This window comes from Carcharodon carcharias, chromosome 11, assembly GCF_017639515.1.
Source record: "Carcharodon carcharias isolate sCarCar2 chromosome 11, sCarCar2.pri, whole genome shotgun sequence".
Lineage (NCBI taxonomy): Eukaryota > Metazoa > Chordata > Chondrichthyes > Lamniformes > Lamnidae > Carcharodon > Carcharodon carcharias.
In genome coordinates, this window is record NC_054477.1 from 48,067,557 (window position 1) to 48,085,746 (window position 18,190).

An 18,190-nucleotide genomic window follows, 5' to 3' on the forward strand; every position below is an offset into this window, starting at 1 on the left:
GGAGGAACTGAAAGAAATCAGTATTAGTAGGGAAATGGTGTTGAGGAAATTGATGGGATTGAAGGCTGATAAATCACCAGGGCCTGACAATCTACAGCCCAGAGTATTTAAGGAAGTGGCCCTAGAAATAGTGGATACACTGGTGGTCATCTTCCGAGATTCTATAGACTCTGGAACAGTTCCTACAGAACAGAAGGTAGCTAATGTAACCCCACTATTTACAAAGAGAGGTAGAGAGAAAACAGGGAATTATAGACCAGTCAGCCTGATGTCGTTAGTGAGGAAAATTCTAGAGTCCATTATAAAAGATATAATAGCTGAGCACATGGAAAACAGTAGCAGGATCAGACAGAGTCAGTATGCATTTATGAAATCTTGACAAATCTACTGGAATTTTTCGAGGATGTAACTAGTAGAGTTGATGAGGGGGAGTCAGTGGATGTGGTTTATTTGGGCTTTCAGAAGGCTTTCGACAAAGTCCCACATAAGAGATTAGCGTGTAAAATTAAAGCACATGGGATTGGAGGTAGTGTATTGAGATGGATAGAAAACTGGTTGGCAGACAGGAAAAAAGAATAGGAATAAACGGGTCTTTTTCCGAATGGCAGGCAGTGACTAGTGGAGTACCGCAGGGATCAGTGCTGGGACCCCAGTTATTCACAATATATATTAATGATTTAGATGAGGGAATTAAATATAATATCTCCAAATTTGCAGATGACACAAAGCTGGGTGAGAGGGTGAGCTGTGAGGAGGATGCAGAGATGCTTCAATGTGATTTGGATAAGCTGAATGAGTGGGCAAATGCATGGCAAACGCAGTATAATGTGGATAAATGTAGGTTATCCACTTTGGTAGCAAAAACAGGAAGGCAGATCATCATCTAAATGGCTATAAATTGAGAGAGGGGAACGTGCAATGAAACCTGGATGTTCTTGTACACCAGGCGCTGAAGGTAAGTATGCAGGTGCAGCAGGCGGTAAAGAAGGCAAATGTTGGCCTTCATAGCCAAGGGATTTGAATACAGGAGCAGGGATGTCTTGCTGCAATTGTACAGGGCCTTGGTGAGACCAAACCTGGAATAATATGTGCAGTTTTGATCTCCTTTTCTGAGGAAGGATGTACTTGCTATAGAGGGAGTGCAGCAAAAGTTTACCCGACTTATTCCTGGGATGGCGGGACTGACATATGAGGAGAGATTGAGTCAATTAGGCTTATATTCGCTGGAGTTCAGAAGAATGATGGGGGATCTCATAGAAACCTATAAAATTCTAACAGGACTAGACAGGATAGATGCAGAAAGGATATTCCCGATGGTGGGGGAGTCCAAGACCAGGGGTCACGGTCTAAGGATATGGGGTAGACCATTTAGGACTGAGATGAGGAGAAATTTCTTCACCCAGAGAGTGGTGAGCCTGTGGAATTTGTTACCACAGTAAATAGTTGAGACCAAAACATTGTACGCTTTCAAGAAGGAGTTAGATACAGCTCTTGGGGCAAAAGGGATCAAAGAGTATAGGGAGAAAGTGGGAGCAGGCTATTGAGTTGGATGATCAGCTATGATCATAATGAATGATGGAGCAGGCTCGAAGGGCAGAATAGCCTACTTCTGCTCCTAGTTTCTATGTTTCTATGTCTCTATGTTTCTATGCATTGGGATCGGCTGGCCTTCTAGGAGTCACCTGGGTAGATGACCCCAGGGCCGCCCGCTGGGACTCCTCCCTATGGGTGCCTGAGGGCTCCTGCCTGACTCCCTGAGGAGAAAGGGCTCCTGGAGTGAGGTCAGGTGCCCTGTACCCCTCCTGCCTAGCCACTGATGGGTCCCACCAATGACTACAGCGATGAAGTGCAGGTCCAAGTGCAAATCTGGCAAGTTCTGTAGCTGCCTACCTTCCCATGGAGACCTTGAGGCACTCACATGCCAGAGCCAGGACATCAGACAGAACACAGCCGGACTGCTCCATTCTTCACTCTAGTCTGTTGATTGTCTCTTGCAATTCTGCCTGATTTTCCGTCACCTGTTGTTGCATCTCCAGCACGTGTGAGATGGTGTTTCCAGAGGCTCATCATCTGACTCAGACTCAGCAGGTGCCTGTTTTCCAACAGTCCTCCAAGAGCCAGAGACCTGGGCTGTCACTGCCTTCGACTGCTGCGGAGACGTGTCAGTGAGGTATTCTCCAGAAAGTGACCGCTAGCCTAGTCTGGAACTATGACCCACCGTGTTGTGTGTCACTACGGTGGTGGAAGGTGCGGGTGAACGCAGTGATGGGCCTTCTTCAAATGGTTCCTCATTGTCCTCCTCTGAGGTGGGCTGGGGCTTATGTTGTCTGTGCTGGTCTGTCCGGACCTGCTGCTGCCTGTAAGTGAGAGAGGGTAGATTTAGTTCATGAACAGACTGAATACAACATTTCATGTCACTCACTGTGAATGTCAGGATGTGACCAATTCATGGAGGGCTCATCCGTACTGGCGTGCTGGGAGATGCTGATCTTGCCTTCACCACAGGTGCAATCTCTGTTGTCCCCTGGCAACTCGGCGGCATCCTCCTCGAATTTGGAGACCTCCTGGATGTTGGCCGTCCCTCCTCCAGTCTGGGATCCCTCCCTCTTGTTGTGGACGAGCATGGCCCATTTGAAGACACATGGGTGGAATGTAATGAGAGGAGCGGGGGAGAAGATGGGAAGCATGAAGACCTCCTGTGTGTGCTGAGCCCCCCGCCAGTAAGGGCTGAGGATGGAGTTTGTGCAGCATGATAGATGAGATGTTGGTGGTGTTAAAATGTCCATGAGTCAATCAGTGTTGATATCTCCCCCATTAACATTGTGCAAGATCCCTGAGCAGTGTAACCCTTTGAATGATGCCATTATGAGTGTGAGATTGGAGTGAGCTGAATGTTGATTTACCCTGGTTGAAAGGGAGAGATCATTCATCCTCTCCCTGCATTGGATGGCATTTCTTGGGCAGGTGCTCAATGAGCTGACCTTTTCTTGCAACCGCCTCCTAGGCCGGTAAGGCTGGTGGGCCCCCTGGAGGCAACCCTCGAGTAGTGGACATCCCAGTGCTGGAGGACTCCATGGACAAGGGCCTCAAGAGAGTCATTGCGGAACCTCTGTGCAGTTTTTTTCTTGGGCTTCAAGTTTAAGTGACATAAATCACACCATTAACATGGTCCTTACACCATGAAATTGCTGTAGGTAAAAGTATGTACTGCAATGCACGAGGCATCATGATTATGTTGGACGGCCTAGAAGGACCAATATGTCTCTTCCTGTCTGTAAGTTGTTATATGCTGGTACATAAACTTAACAGCTGAATTTAATAAAGTTATAAAAGCAACTATCAGTTTAGAAGGAAGTAATATAAAAATGACATAAAGTATACATCACAGAAACAAGCTATTCAATGCAACCAGTCCATGTCAGCATTTATGCTCCACTTGAGCCTCCTTCATCCTTTCCTGTTGAACACTGTCAATAAAACCCTCTATTCTGTTCTCTCACATATGCTTGTCTAATTTCCCCTTAAATACCTCTGTACTGTTTGCCTCAAATACTCCCTGTAGTAGCAAGTTCCACATTTTCACTACCCTCTTGCGTAACGAAGTTTCTTCAGAATTGCTGTTTGATTTTCTGGTGATTATCTTATATTGATGGCCTCTAATTTTGTTCTCCCCAAAACTGGAAATTCTAGTCTGTGTCTACTGTATCAAAATATTCCATAATTTTAAATATCTTTATTAGGTCACCCCTCAGCCTTTTGGTATAGCTTTACAGTTCTGATTTCAGCCTTGTTTGCATCTTTTTCGCACCCTCCCTAGTGCCTCTATATCCTTTTTATAAAATGGCAACTAAAACTATATACAGTACCCCAAGTGTGTTCTAACTAAGGTTTGATATAATTGTCAATGTTATAAATATAATTCATATATTTGATAATTAATATATGTATATAACAAATTAAAAATACATTATTAATCAATTACATCTAATGACATGATGAGAACAAAATGCATAATGTGGCAACCAATGCTTCAATAAAGCAATTTTAAATTCAACTAATTCTAAAAACTGAATATTTCATAAGTTAAACTAAAGTAGTCCTTGAATTGATACTTTGTGTTGTATTATAATTAATATGACATGAAAGTCTCTATGGTGTGCAGCTAAATGGTTCATGGGCTAAAAAAGCTTGGAACACTCAGGTAAGAAGATAAAATTTAAGGTACAAAATAAATGGTATGTTTAGGGAATAACTGAGGTCTTTAACCCTAATTATATATGAAGGTATGAAGTGAAACATGTAGTGTCTGAGCTTTAGAAAAAAAAGTATCTGGATTTCATTAACCAATTTACATTAATTAAGAGTGTAACTGTTTGAGTGGTGGCCGAGTTGGAACTATCGATAGAGTTGATCAGCAGACACTTCTTAGGTGGAAACTTTTAGTTTATTTACAAAGATATGCAGCAGCAACTAAACATGTACTTTTACTTCAAACTCTATCTCTACACTACCAGCTATTAACTACTGACTAATAATATTAACTACAGCAGTAGCCTGTGCTACTCTCCTATTGGGCACTAAGATCATGTGATCTTCCTTAACAGCATGCTTCTTAAAGGTATATTGCACATTAGATAAAACCATGATTAACACATCCCTCCCCCTTTACTCGGATAAACATTTTATATTTACAAGAATACTTTTCTCAAGTCAGCAAAATATTTATACAGGTAAGTAATGAACAAATTCAATCTTTTTGGGGTTTTCTCATGCATGTAGAGCATCTCAGCTCTACAACTTCAGATGCTTTGAAAGGAACCTCCTTTTCTGGAGTTGCCTGAACATCAGGTGCTTCAATGGGCTCCTGCAGATCTGTATCCACCACTCTTACAGGAACATCAGACATGCCTGTACTGGGCTGAGTTCTCTCAACAGGAAATGCTGACCCAGGCATGAAAACTGGTGGAACCATTTCTTGGTGATTTGTTTCTCTCTTCCTTAGATGATCCACATGGCTCCTTATGATTTGGTTTCCACCTCCACGTGATAAGATAGAGGTCTAGTCACTGCACTTATTTCACTCGGTAAAGGACTCGTTGGTCCTTCTCCAAAGTTCTTCACGTATACTGTCTCTCCAACGGTAAATTTCCTCTCGCGATTATGCCAGTCATGTCTAGTTTTCTGCTTTCCCTGACTCCTTTCCAACTTCCCGCCCTAAACTCGGCATTATTAAGCTCAATCCCGTCCTGAGACAGTGTTTTATCAGTAACTCCGCAGGTGTGACAGCTGTTGTTGTGTGAGGGGTGGTCCTATAATGGAAAAGAAAGCATGCTAGCTTGGTTGCTAAGGAATCTCCAGTTAACTTCTTCATGCCTGCCTTGAATGTTTGATCCGCCCTCTTGGCCAGTCCATTTGAGGAAGGGTGGATCAGTGAAGATTTTACGAATGATACTGTTGAGGCTGATAAATCACTGAAACTCAGCACTCTTAAATGCCATGCCATTATCAGAAATGACTACTTCTGGTAGTCCATTAATGGCAAAACTTTGCTGTAGCTTCTCAATTGTAGCAGGAGACGTCGGTGACTTCACCTCATATATGTCCTTCCATTTTGAGTGGGCATCAACAACGAGTAGGAACCTTGTTCCCACGAAAGGTCCCACGTAGTCAATGGGTTGAATCTTCCAGTCGGCAGGCGGGGGCGGGCCCAACACTCCGACGCATAAAATGACGCACGATGACGTCGGGTGTGCGTCCCGACATCATTGCATGTCATCTCAATATTTGGCTCAGCGGGCATGCGCTGGAGGCAGCTGCGTGCCCACTGAACTGTCAACATCCTATTAAGGCCATTAAAAAAGTAATTAAACTTGTTAAGAACGTTGCCGCCCAACCTTAAGGATGAGATTTCCTGAAGCTTTTATAAAATAAAATAAAACATTTTCCTAACTTCACAAACATGTCCCAGCTCATGTGACAGTGTCGCATGTGGGGACATGTTTAAATAAATTTTTACTTTATTTATTAAAAAGTTTTCTAATCCATTCAATGTCCCTGGGGCAGCTCTGTGCCTCAGGGAGATTGCTGCACTCTTTCGTGTGCATGCGCAAAAGAGCACAGCCCCGACTCTCCCTCCTCCCCCTGCCTAAACAGCTAGCGCTAAGCACTACTGGTCGTGCGTTACACTGGCCTTAATTGGCTCACCTGCATAAAATGGCAGAACGCAGCCGATCACGGGCGGCAATTGGCTCCGCGCCCACCCCGTGCCCACCCAGCCTGCCCACCATAGGAAAAATTCTCCCCAATGAGTAACCGCACTAGCGGTCTTCCTGGCCACTCCCAAGAATATAATGGAGCTGCTGAAGGTAACTTTTGCAGTTGCTGACATTGCACCCAATTCTTCACTAAACTCTCTATTTCACCATCCATCCCAGGCCACCATAGGCAACTGCGAGCTATGGTCTTCATTCTGGATATTCCTGGATGTGCACTGTGTAGTTCATTTAGCAGTGGCCCCCTTCCCTTTGGAGGTACTATCACTCATGCTCCTCACAATAAGATGCCATCCTGGCTGGTTATTTCATGTCTTCTGTTAAAGTAGTTTCATTTAATCAGATAAATGCTCTTGTGACCAACCACGAAGCACTTGTTCTTGTACTTGAAATAAGACTGAGTCCTGACTTTTCCAGCCTCTAATCTGTTGAGCGCATACTGGCAAGGAATCTAAGAAATTTAACAGTAGAACAAGTTCCGGTGGAACTGGGGCATCCTCATCATTTTCTTGTAAAGACAAACGACTAAATGCATCGGGGTTTGAGATTTGATTGCCAGGCCTATATACGAAAGAATATTCGTATGCTGCCAGGATGAAATTATTTGTATTTCTGTGTCTTCTTTCTATGTGCCTTCTTCTTTCTAGCACTGACTTTAATCTCGCCCTTCTTTTCGACTTCAATATTGGCCAGACTGCTCTCAAATGTAAGCTCGACTTGAGTGAGCTCAGTGGTTGAGTCTCCCAAAATTTCATCAACTGTCTGCTTCTTAGAAAATTTTGCGACTTTTGCTTCTAAAATCTCTTTGGCTTCATTTAGCTGATACTTCAGCTCTTCCATCTCTTTTTTGTATTTGTTTGCTGCCTCCTGGAAAACTGAGCAATGTTGTGTCTTCTCTCCCAACTCATTCTTCTGTTTATTCAGGGAAGTGCTGAATTCTTTCTGTTTCTCTTCATACTTTTCCAGAGGTACAAACTTTGACCTGTCCTGTGGTGTGCGAAGGTCTTTCAGCAGCTTTTCTTTTTCCTTTCAAAGGTTGCTCACCTCATCTCGAACTCTGTCATTAAAGCATGGTTTCTTTGAGTTCCTTCTGCTGTTCTTTAATATTTTGGCTGAAGACAGTCTGCACTTCTTCAGATTGTTGAGTCTTTACACACTTCTTTCCAAAGCAGAAACGCATCCTGCTTCCTTTTGGAATCATAGTGACTAGTCAAGGTTGATTTCCCATAGCAAATCTGGTGCTCTGCCTTTCAATACCAACACTGGTAGCTTTACTGATTGGCTTCCATAAAGGACAGTTACTCTACTTATGCCTTTGACTTGGATGTCCTCACTCATGTATGTTTTTAATGGGCAGTTGTTTCTTCCAAATTTAAGTGATGTTCACCATTATTCAGCTATCTGAAGGTATGTTCCCAAATTACAGTAGTGGAAGCTCCTGTGTCCACTTCCATTCTAACAGGTCTACCGTTCACTTTCACTGTTACATATATTGGTTCTGTTTTTCCAACCTTCAAATTAAACGTGTAAATATCTGAATTTGCTGCTCCAGGCTCTTCTACACTGTAGATCTCACTGGGTTTTTTTCTTTTGTTTAAAGTCTGTTTGACTCTTTCCTTGCACTGTATCATTATGTGTCCATTTCTATGACAATAAAAACATTCTATTTTTTAAGCAGCCAATCATTAAAAGACTGTTTCCACCTCTATTGAAATTATTCCTTATTTTCGTTGCTAAGTCACTTTTTCTCATTTTCCTGCTAGCAGGGGCTGTTTCCTGCTTCTCGGCAGAGTCTTGTATTTTCACGTCCTTTTTGGCTGGGGCTTCCCGCCCAATGTGGAGGACGGCACCATTTTACGCGCCCTGTATAGCTTCCGAATCTCTTATTGTGCCAATGCAATCTCTAGCGCCTTCTTGCAATTCAAATTCACTTCAAACAATAATCTCTTCTGAATTGTGTCCTCATTCACTTCAAGCTAAACAATCTCTGAGCATGTCGTTTGTAGATGTACCAGACTCACAATGTTCTGTTAACTGTGTCAAACTTGCCCTGTAGCATGCAACTGTCTTCCCCGGGCTCTATTTCTCAAGTAAACTCGAACCTTTGCATCATTGTTGAGGGATTTGGTTGATAATGGCCCTTCACGAGGAACAACAATTCATCAAAGTTTTTTGATTCTGGGATGCTGGCTGCCGTCAAACTTCAAATCAAGCCATAAGTTTTATTCCCAAGTGTACTTAAGAGGATCGCCTGCCTCTTCCCTTCCCCCATAATCTTGTTTGCTTGTAAAAAGAACGTGAGACGTTCAATTTAATGAGACCAATCATCTGTTGCTGGATCGAAAGGATCAATTCTTCCGAATTGCGGTCTGCTGTGAGGAAGTTACTTTGGCGATTTGAATGGAACTTCTACTCACAATTACTGTGTGAGGTACAGTGTCGATTTTGTTTCACTTGGTTTTTTCTGTTGACCTTGTTTTATCCTCGTCGCCAGTTTGTTGTGAGAGGTGGCCGAGTTGGTATTATTGATGGAGTCGATCAGCAGACACGTCTTAGGTGGAAACTTTTAGGTTATTTACAAAGGTACTCGACAGCAACTAAACATGTGCTTTCACTTCAAACTCTATCCCTACACTACCAACTACTAACTACTGACTGCTAACTATTAACTACAGAGGTAACCCGCACTACTCTCCTATTGGGTACTAAGATCATGTGATCTTCCTTAACAGCATTCTTCTTAAAGGTATATTACACATTAGATAAAACCATAATTACCATAGTAACATATATAAATGTGTCTTATTCTTCTCTGTTTCACAGGAAAGAAAAAATAAAGCTGAAATAAGAGAGTTTTAAAAAATTGTATTGAATTACACATGCAAGGAAGCTGTAACATGTGATAAGCTTTTATTCTAAAGTCATTGCACAGAAAGAACACTTAATTTACTGACTCCTAAATCCAGATGAATAATTACTAGTAATTTTGTTAAATACTCCATCAACAAATTAACTGTAGCTGAGAAAAAGTAAAGCACATAATTGCTCAACAGATCACTCAGTACAAGTCAGTATTAGTGGGGTCAGGGAAGGTAATCATTTTAATTCGATGCTTACAGTTACCTTTCTCTTAATAGATGTAATTAATTGTGTGACCACAGAACTCATCAACAGATTCCCAATGAACTGTTATTTTTGTTTTGAGAAGGAAAACAACTAGAAATTATTTGCAAAATGGTGGCTTTCTGTTGCAAACACCATAGTGTTTATTTGCAAATGACCACTCCTGTATTTCAAAGTTGTCTAACACTGCAAATGAGACTTTAATTGACTGTTAACTGTACTGAATATATGGAGATCTAGTGATTTCCAACTTTGACATATGAGAATAGAAGAGTTTTGAATCAAAATGTATTAGGAAAATTGAATGGATAGGGAATGACACTACAGCTCGTCAACAATTAGTATAACAACAGATAAAAGACGATTTTCGCCTAGAACTTTGTCTGCAGATAATGTACGTGTGTAGAATTGATTAGATTTTCCTTATTAATCATGGGCCTGTTTGCTGTAGTTGCATTTATTAATTTTCGTTATTTTTAATTCTCTATGCATCCATTACCATTCTGAGAGAAATGTAGATCTCTGGCAATACCCATCCTTGAGTTGGCAGGTTGATAGTGACAAAGAAGCCTGGATGTGTTTGTTTCCTCCTCCCAGAGAATTGTATCATCTTCTCTCGATATCTCCTGCAATCCATAATGTCGGGAATCACAGGTGCAAATTTTTAATTGTAAATTATGTACATTTGCCAGAGAACTTAATGGAATTTCATTCAGAACAATAATGGGATGCTATGTTAGAAGAACTGTAGGGTCTTTTTGGATGGATGAGCTAAGATGGATTAAATGCCTTTTCTCATCCATAAGTGTCTAATGATTTAGTTGTTGCTTTGATTAAATGTTCTGACAGACTGTGGAGACTCTGACCTCTGAGACTATACTTGTTACTTCAACTGAATGAGTTAGTTGGGTTTAGCAATTCCTCATGAGTAATTCTACAAAGTGTGTCATTAGCCTTCATGTTTGAGTAAAGATTTTTTTGCAAAAGCAATCAGAATGGACAGAATGAGGAAGTTAAGTTAAAATATTTCTGTTGACCCAATTGATTTTGCAAGGAGTCACTAAATAGTGTAGCAGGGCAATTTGTATGATCATGATATTTGTACATGTTATAGACTCACAAGACAAGTTTGCTCTTGTAAATTCCTAACTCTGAAACCTCAATTTTTGCCATGCCATTTGGTGGAGATACCCCATAAAAATGCAACTGAGAAGAGCAACATTAATAAGGATCTGGGAAGAGAATGCTTGGCCATTTTCAATCAGGGAATGTTGCTTCATAAGGGGGAAACTGAAAGAGAAAAACAGAATTAAAACAGGCCTAAAAATGGTACTGAAGGCGAGACATCAGCACTCAGAGTACCAAGCTTTGAAGCTTTGCAACCTACCTTCATCCTGGGCTCCTTTAACAATTGCTGATATAACACACTGATGACAGCAACATTAATTCAGTAAAAGGGTGATAATTCCATTAAATTATAAGTTTTTGGCCATTCTTCATCTATTATGAGATAAGGAAGAGCCTGCATTTCTGTACTTCCTCATTCTACAAAATAATATTCCTAAATGGAGATTCAAAAATAACATATTTTCAGAATGTTCTCTGAATGAAAGTGTATTTTTTAAAATTGAAAGTATTTTTTGCATCAGAAGCTTAATACTACTACTACCTTACTGATTACTTTTATCTCAAATTTATTTTGTCATTTAAATTATTTTACCTCTATTGAATATATTAAATAATAAAAACATGATCAATTGAAGTAGATAAAATATCTTCTTATTGCCTTTTGAACCCCAAGCACAAGCCTTTTGAAAATGTACTTCCCTTTAAGCAAATTTGGAGAATGACAAAAAAAGGCTTGCATTTATATAGTGTCTTTCACAACCTCAGGACATCCCAAAGTGCTTTACATCAAATCTAGTACTTTGAATTAAAGTCACTGTTATAAAGTAAGAAATGCAGTAACAAATTTGTGCACAACAATATACCACAAACAACAATGTGATAATGATTAGAATTGGTTAAGAGATAAATATTGGGCAGGACAGCAGGGAGAACTCCTTTACTCTTCTTTGAAATTGTGCCATGAGATCTTTTACACCCACTTCAGAAGGCAGACAGAGTCTCAGCTCAAGATCTCATCTCTGACAGCAGCACTCCCTCAGAACGTTGCTGGAGTGTCAGCATGGATTTTTGTGCTCAAGTCTTGAGTGGGGCTTGAACCCACAACCTTTTGCTACAGAGGTGAGAAAGTTATCAACTTAGCCATGGCTGACACTAGTGAATGATTCAATGTGCACAGAAAGTATTAAGCAGTCAGCTTTCTTCAATCGTTTCTCTACTAAGGAAGCATTAGGCATTTCTTTATACAATGAATCATTGGGATAGAAACTGGTCTACACTGGCTTGACAGTGCAAACTGGATGCAGAGAGCATTTCCTGTGCTGGAACAGGCAGGCCAAAGGTCTGATGGGAGTTGGGCCATGGCCTCATTTTAATAAGTTAAGCAAGAATGAATGTCAGGTTTTTCTAAGATCAGGCAGGTCAGCTGTTTCCTGGGCAGTGGGGTGGGGTAAGGAGGGCAGACAGCAGCTTTGAATCTCTGGATCCATTGCAGTTTACTTTAAACTTATCCTATTTGGTGGCGGCTTCCAGTAGTCCCTTTGAGGACTGCTGGTTAGATCACATGAGGACCAATCCTGTGTGTAGCAGGCCTGATACCAGTTTCAGTTAGGGTAAATTAATTTTGGTTATGGGTCCTGAAACTGGCATAGGCCTCTTATTAGTGTACTCAATGGCCTAATGCCTATTTTAGGTTGATGACTGGGATGCCTCTGCAGCACCCAAACCAATGTGACATCGGATGTATTTCCAACCCTGAACAGATAAGTGAGGTTGACTCCCTAACTTAAACGTGTGTGTCCACAATTTTGTCCCCACTGTTTGGATTTTGTACCAACTTATGCTGAATTGGTACCAAAACACAATAATAATACGCATTAAATAACCAGAATAAACAATTGGCATCAAGAACAAAACTACTCGAAAAATGTGATTTGCTCCACTAAAACTGTGCTTAAGTGCAGTATAAAGCAAGCATAAAGCCAACTTTTTAAACTTTCAAACTTAGACCTTACTGTTGGCAGCAATAGTGGACAAACACATTTGTACAATATTCCTTTATCCACTATTTTAGTGGTGATACTGATGCTCACAGTGGTGCCCAGGGCCATTTCCAGCTAGGCTGCTCACCCTCCAGAGTTTTTCCTGGAGTTTTGAGGAATTAAATTTCCAGGGGCAGGATTTTTCAGTCGGCTTGCGGGAGTGGGCCTGACATGCCGACACATAAAATGATGCTCAATGACGTTGGGTGTGCATCCAGACGTCATTGCACTGTCTCACAATGTTTCATTCGGCGTGTGTGCGCCGAAGGTGGCTGTGCGCCCGTCCATATGTAAACGGTCTATTAAGGCCATTAAGCAACTGATTAAGGTAATTGTTAATGCTGCCTATCCAGGTTAGCGGGCAGGCGAAAAGGGCAAGCAGCCTTCGCATTTTTTAGGAATCCTTATCCATGAGCAGGATGAGGTTTCCTAAAGCTTTTATTAATTAAATTTTAAAATTTTCATAAATATAAAAACATGTCCCATCTCATGCGACACAGTCACATCTCTGTGCCTCAGGGAGACTGAAGTGCTCTTTTGCGTGCATGCACGAAAGAGCGCTGGCCCCGGCTCTCTCTCCTCCCCTCGCCCACACAGGTAACGCTGAGCACTACAGCTCCCATCTTACGCTGGGTGGTCCTTAAATGGCCCACCTGCATAAAATGGCGGCGCAGAACTGATCGCAGGCGGCGATTGGCTCCGCAACCACCCCGTCCACTCCCACCAAGCCCAACCGTCGCCTTAAAAATTCAGGCGCCCAGGATTTTCCAGGACACTGCTACAAGCAACAACAGAAAATCACAGGGGCAACAAAAAAAAAATGCTTCTTTGAATACTTTTGTTTATTAGCTATAAAAATTTGATATAGGGTGGGGTTGTGGGAGAAAAAGCTGTTTGGCAGCGGACATTGCAGAATCATCCAATCAGGTTTCTGACTGGTGTGGAAAGATGGCCAACTGATCAATATATAACAATATATTTACTCGTTAATCTGTCATAGAAGGGGGTGGTGAGATTGGCCGAAGCTAAGTGAAATGGGGTTAGAGAGTATACCTTTAATTGGATTGGGACTTGTTCAGACAAATCAGTTACAATTTTAAATCATAAATTTTGTCCCTTCTTTACATAATATTTTATTTTATATTACCTTTAGTTAAGTAGTGAAACTTATAATCATTTGAGAAACAGAAATATAATTGATAAGCGCAGTAAAGACTGAGGAACTAGGCAAAGCAGCATTGCATTGAGGGCAATACATTAGAGTAAGTACTGTGACAGTAATTACCATTAAAAATATGGATATAGGAATTTGTAATAAAAGCTGACACAAGACAACGGAAAGTAAGATTTTTTTTTTAGTTGGGATGCACATGCCACTTTAATATTTTAAATATAGAGTTGTAAGATATAGAGTTGTAGTGTTACTCAGGGTTAGTTTGGAGCAAAGCTGTAATCTATCACAACTCACCTGATCTGTCCCTTTAAGGCCACTGTTCAAGCTTTTCCTGATAATTATAGCTGTTTGTAAATTCCTGAGGTAAATTAGTGGGCAGTAAATTGTTTATACATGCCAGACTCTCGTTCAGAACAATCCAGATAAAAGCTTGGTCTTCGTTCTCTTTTTCTAGCTTTGCACCTGTAACAAAATATGGTGCCTGTTGTATGATGGTCGCTTGCTGGGTACAGGACTTTATCACAGAATATAGACAAGTATTGGGATTGTGCTGTGCAACAGGAAGTTAATGTACTCATTATGCACTTAACTATATGTAATATGCACATAATATGAGGAGTGCCATGTAAAATAACCAGGAACCAGCTACTTATCCATTTTCAATTTTCTTTGAGATTTTCCTTAATGGTGCAATGGTAGAACTAATCTATACTTACGTCATTATAAAATAAGTAAAGTGAGCAACCATGGACATTTACATTATAGAAGATCACTCGATTCATCTTATCCATGCTGGCTTTTTACTGGAGCAATGCAAAATGTTAGGATAACTCCACTTTCCAAAAATTCCTGTAACCTTCTGTTTCCAATTTTCTCTTAAAGGACGCAATGGTGTCTACCACAACCATTCCCTGTGGCAAAGTATTCCTGAACTCTACTGCAAAAATAGCCATTTGTGAATGATGTACTGCTTTAGGCTTCAAAAGAATTTCCTTGGTCTGGCCTTGAACCACCTTTTCTCTCCAATTTCCTCTCATGTCACTTTCAAGTTCAACTTGTCCATAAGATTCATCTTTGGGTTCCACTGCCAATAAATTGTTGACTATCTGACCTCTCTTCCTGGACACATCGCTAGCTGATACTGTAAATAGTTCCCTCTCTTCAGGTACTGTTTCCCTTTCCTTTAAAAACCACTGTCATCATACCTCCAACTGACAAACCAACTGACCCCTCTGTCCTTGCAAACTACCACTTCATCTCCTGCCTCCCTCTACTCTTCAAATTTCTATGTCCAGGCCATCTTGCCTGGAACTGCCTGTCTGAATTTCACCAATTGGGCTTTTGCCCTACCACAGCACCAACCAAAACCATGAATGACATGCTCTGTGACTGTGATCATGACGTATTATTGATCCATGTCCTTCTTGCCCTCTCTGCAGCCTTTGACATGATCGTCCACAGCATACTTCTCCAAGGCCTCTCCTTCATTTCCTAATTCAGTGGCATGGTCAGAATTGATTCCACACTTACTTAACTGATCTTGCCAGGGTATTTTCCTGCCCCTCACTGTTACTTGTTGAGCCCCTCACATTTTTTATTCTTGGCACCTTCGTCATCTAAATCCAGCCCCTTGGTGACATAATTCCTAAACTTCCACTTGTATACTAAAGATACCCAGCACTACCTTTCCAACAGCTCTCTCAATTCTTCCACTGCCTCCATGTTGTCAGACTGCTTGTCCAACATCTAGCCCTGGACAACCCCAGTTTTCTACATATCTGGAAGTATGAAGCCATTGTCTTATTTTTCTCCGTATTTGGAAGCATGAAGCCACTGCCTTTGGCCCAGACATGAACTTGGTACCTTCACCACCGATTCCATTCCCCACCCCAACTTCTCTGGCACACTACATGAGACTGTTTCACAATCTTAGCATCCATTTCAATTCAAAGTAGAGCTTTCAACCTCCATCACTTCAGCAGTATTGCCTTTCTCCCTATCTCAACTGCTGCTGAGATGCATCCATCTCTTCATTATCTCCAAGTTTGACAGTTCCAACATCGTCCTCACCACTCACCCTCACATCCCTCACTTTCTGTAAACTTCAAATCATCCAAGCTCTGCTGTCCATATAATATCCTGCACCAAGTCCTGCTCATTCATCATTGACCTTGGTAAATGTTACTGCATTTATCTTATAAATGTTGGGGCCTCTATAGTTGAGTGTCTTTGCTCATGGTCTCATGTCAGCAGTTCAATGTTCCAAAAACCAATCCATCTGAGATTAAATAAAAAAGAGGAATTAAGGGCAGGGAATGGGGGAAATCAAAGATGGGGAAGCATTTGCAGGGAGAACCCTGACTATCTAGGAGTGTTATCAAACCTAATCCACATTCTAATAATGACAATTTACCTGGAGCTTTAACCATATAAAAAAATCCCAAAATACTTCAAAGAGAAAATAATCACAACTTAGATGCCAAGCCAAAGAAATGGGGTAGTCACCAAATTCTGGAGCCAGAAGGGTTCAGGATGGAAATTAGAGTGTGGAGTGTAGGTAGCTGAAGGCACGTGGACTGTTAGTGAATCAAATACAACATTCTGACTCTTGTCTTTCAATCCCTTCATGGCCTCGAATTTCCCAATTTCCATAACATATAACACCCCAGAGCTTTCTATTAATCTAATTCTGGTTTTCAACACGTAGCCTCTCCCTGTGCCCCACCATTGGTGGCCATGCCTTCAGCTACCTACACTCCACACTCTAATTTCCATCCTGAACCCTTCTGGCTCCAGAATTTGGTGACTACCCCATTTCTTTGGCTTGGCATCTAAGTTGTGATTATTTTCTCTTTGAAGTGTTTTGGGATTTTTTTATATGGTTAAAGCTTCAGGTAAATTGTCATTATTAGAATGTGGATTAGGTTTGATAACACTCCTAGATAGTCAGGGTTCTCCCTGCAAATGCTTCCCCATCTTTGATTTCCCCCATTCCCTGTCCTTAATTCCTCTTTTTTATTTAATCTCAGATGGATTGATTTTTGGAACATTGAACTGCTGATATGAGACCATGAGCAAAGACACTCAACTATAGAGGCTCCAACAGTTATAAGATTAATGCAGTAACATTTACCAATGTCATGCGATTAGAAATCCTATGATCTGATGTAATGGGGTCAAACTTCCAGGAATGCCTCCAAAATGGAAATGGAGAAAACAAGCATGGAATTGGGATGAGGAGAACATTGACGCCATGATCAACCAAAAGGGAAGGGCAGGAAAAGGCAAGCAAAATGGGCCGAATGATCTACTCCTGCTCCTATTTTTCTATGTTATAGACTATAACTTAGTACTATGTTTCAAATGTTGTTTGTAAACTAGCCTCCCACTTTTATGTCAACTGAATCTCTCCCTGCTCTACATCAGCCTTAAAATTCACTCCCTGATAGCCATTATATATCTGTGGAAAATGCAAATTGAAAAATAATCAAAAATCAACTACAAAAATTTACAGAATCAATTGTTTAGAAATAATCAGCTGTAGGCACCTTTGCTAAGCCATTTGCGGGCATTACTGTGTGACACAGAGGACTCTGAAATCCAAAGTTTTATAAGAATCAGCAGGACACACTAACTGGGACAATAGTTTTACTTTCACGTAGACATACAGCAAGCAAGGTTTCCAAGTAAACTTTGAATGTGAATTTAGCTAGTTTTGGATAAAGACGCCTTTCAGCGTCAATAAACACCATGAATGTGGCCACGGTAGAGTTACAACTTAATGAGATTGAGGGGAAGTGCACAGGGTCAGGCCTCAGCTCCGAGCTTCTGTTATGGTAATCAGTTAGGCACCCTGCAGCTGAAAAACTGCTGGAATTTTTATTTGCATTTCATTTAGTTGGAAGGAAATTGACCCAGATGGTCGACAAAGGCGATAGAAGGCTGCTGAGCAGCCTAGTGGTGCACACTTTTGAACGGTCTGCACTTGTTTGCCCATCCCTCTCTGCAACGAAAAAAATAAAGGATTAAAAGAGCGTAAGGGAATTGATTTCATGACTTTTAGATAATTTCCCCAAGATTTCAGAATGAGCTGGAAAAACTAATTTAATAGTCCAGGACTTCAATAGTAATTAAGCAGAAGAAAGGCTGATATAATGAAAGAGGTGGTGGGGTTTTTTGCTTGTTGAGCTGTTGCTGGTGGGAACCTGTCTTAATTGGAAGCAAGTGTAAGAACCAAATGATGTAAATGAAGACAGGCATGAAAGTATATTAGGTATGGAATTGATTCTCAGTCAATTTGAAATGATTGATTATTATTCCCTATATCAAACTCTCAACTCCTATTTACTTATTCACATGGCTTGGGAAATCTTTGGATTTATCATGTTTAAAGCCAGTTTTGAGACAGGAATCTCTGTTTCCAAATGATCGCAGTTTGCATCATGACCTGTTTT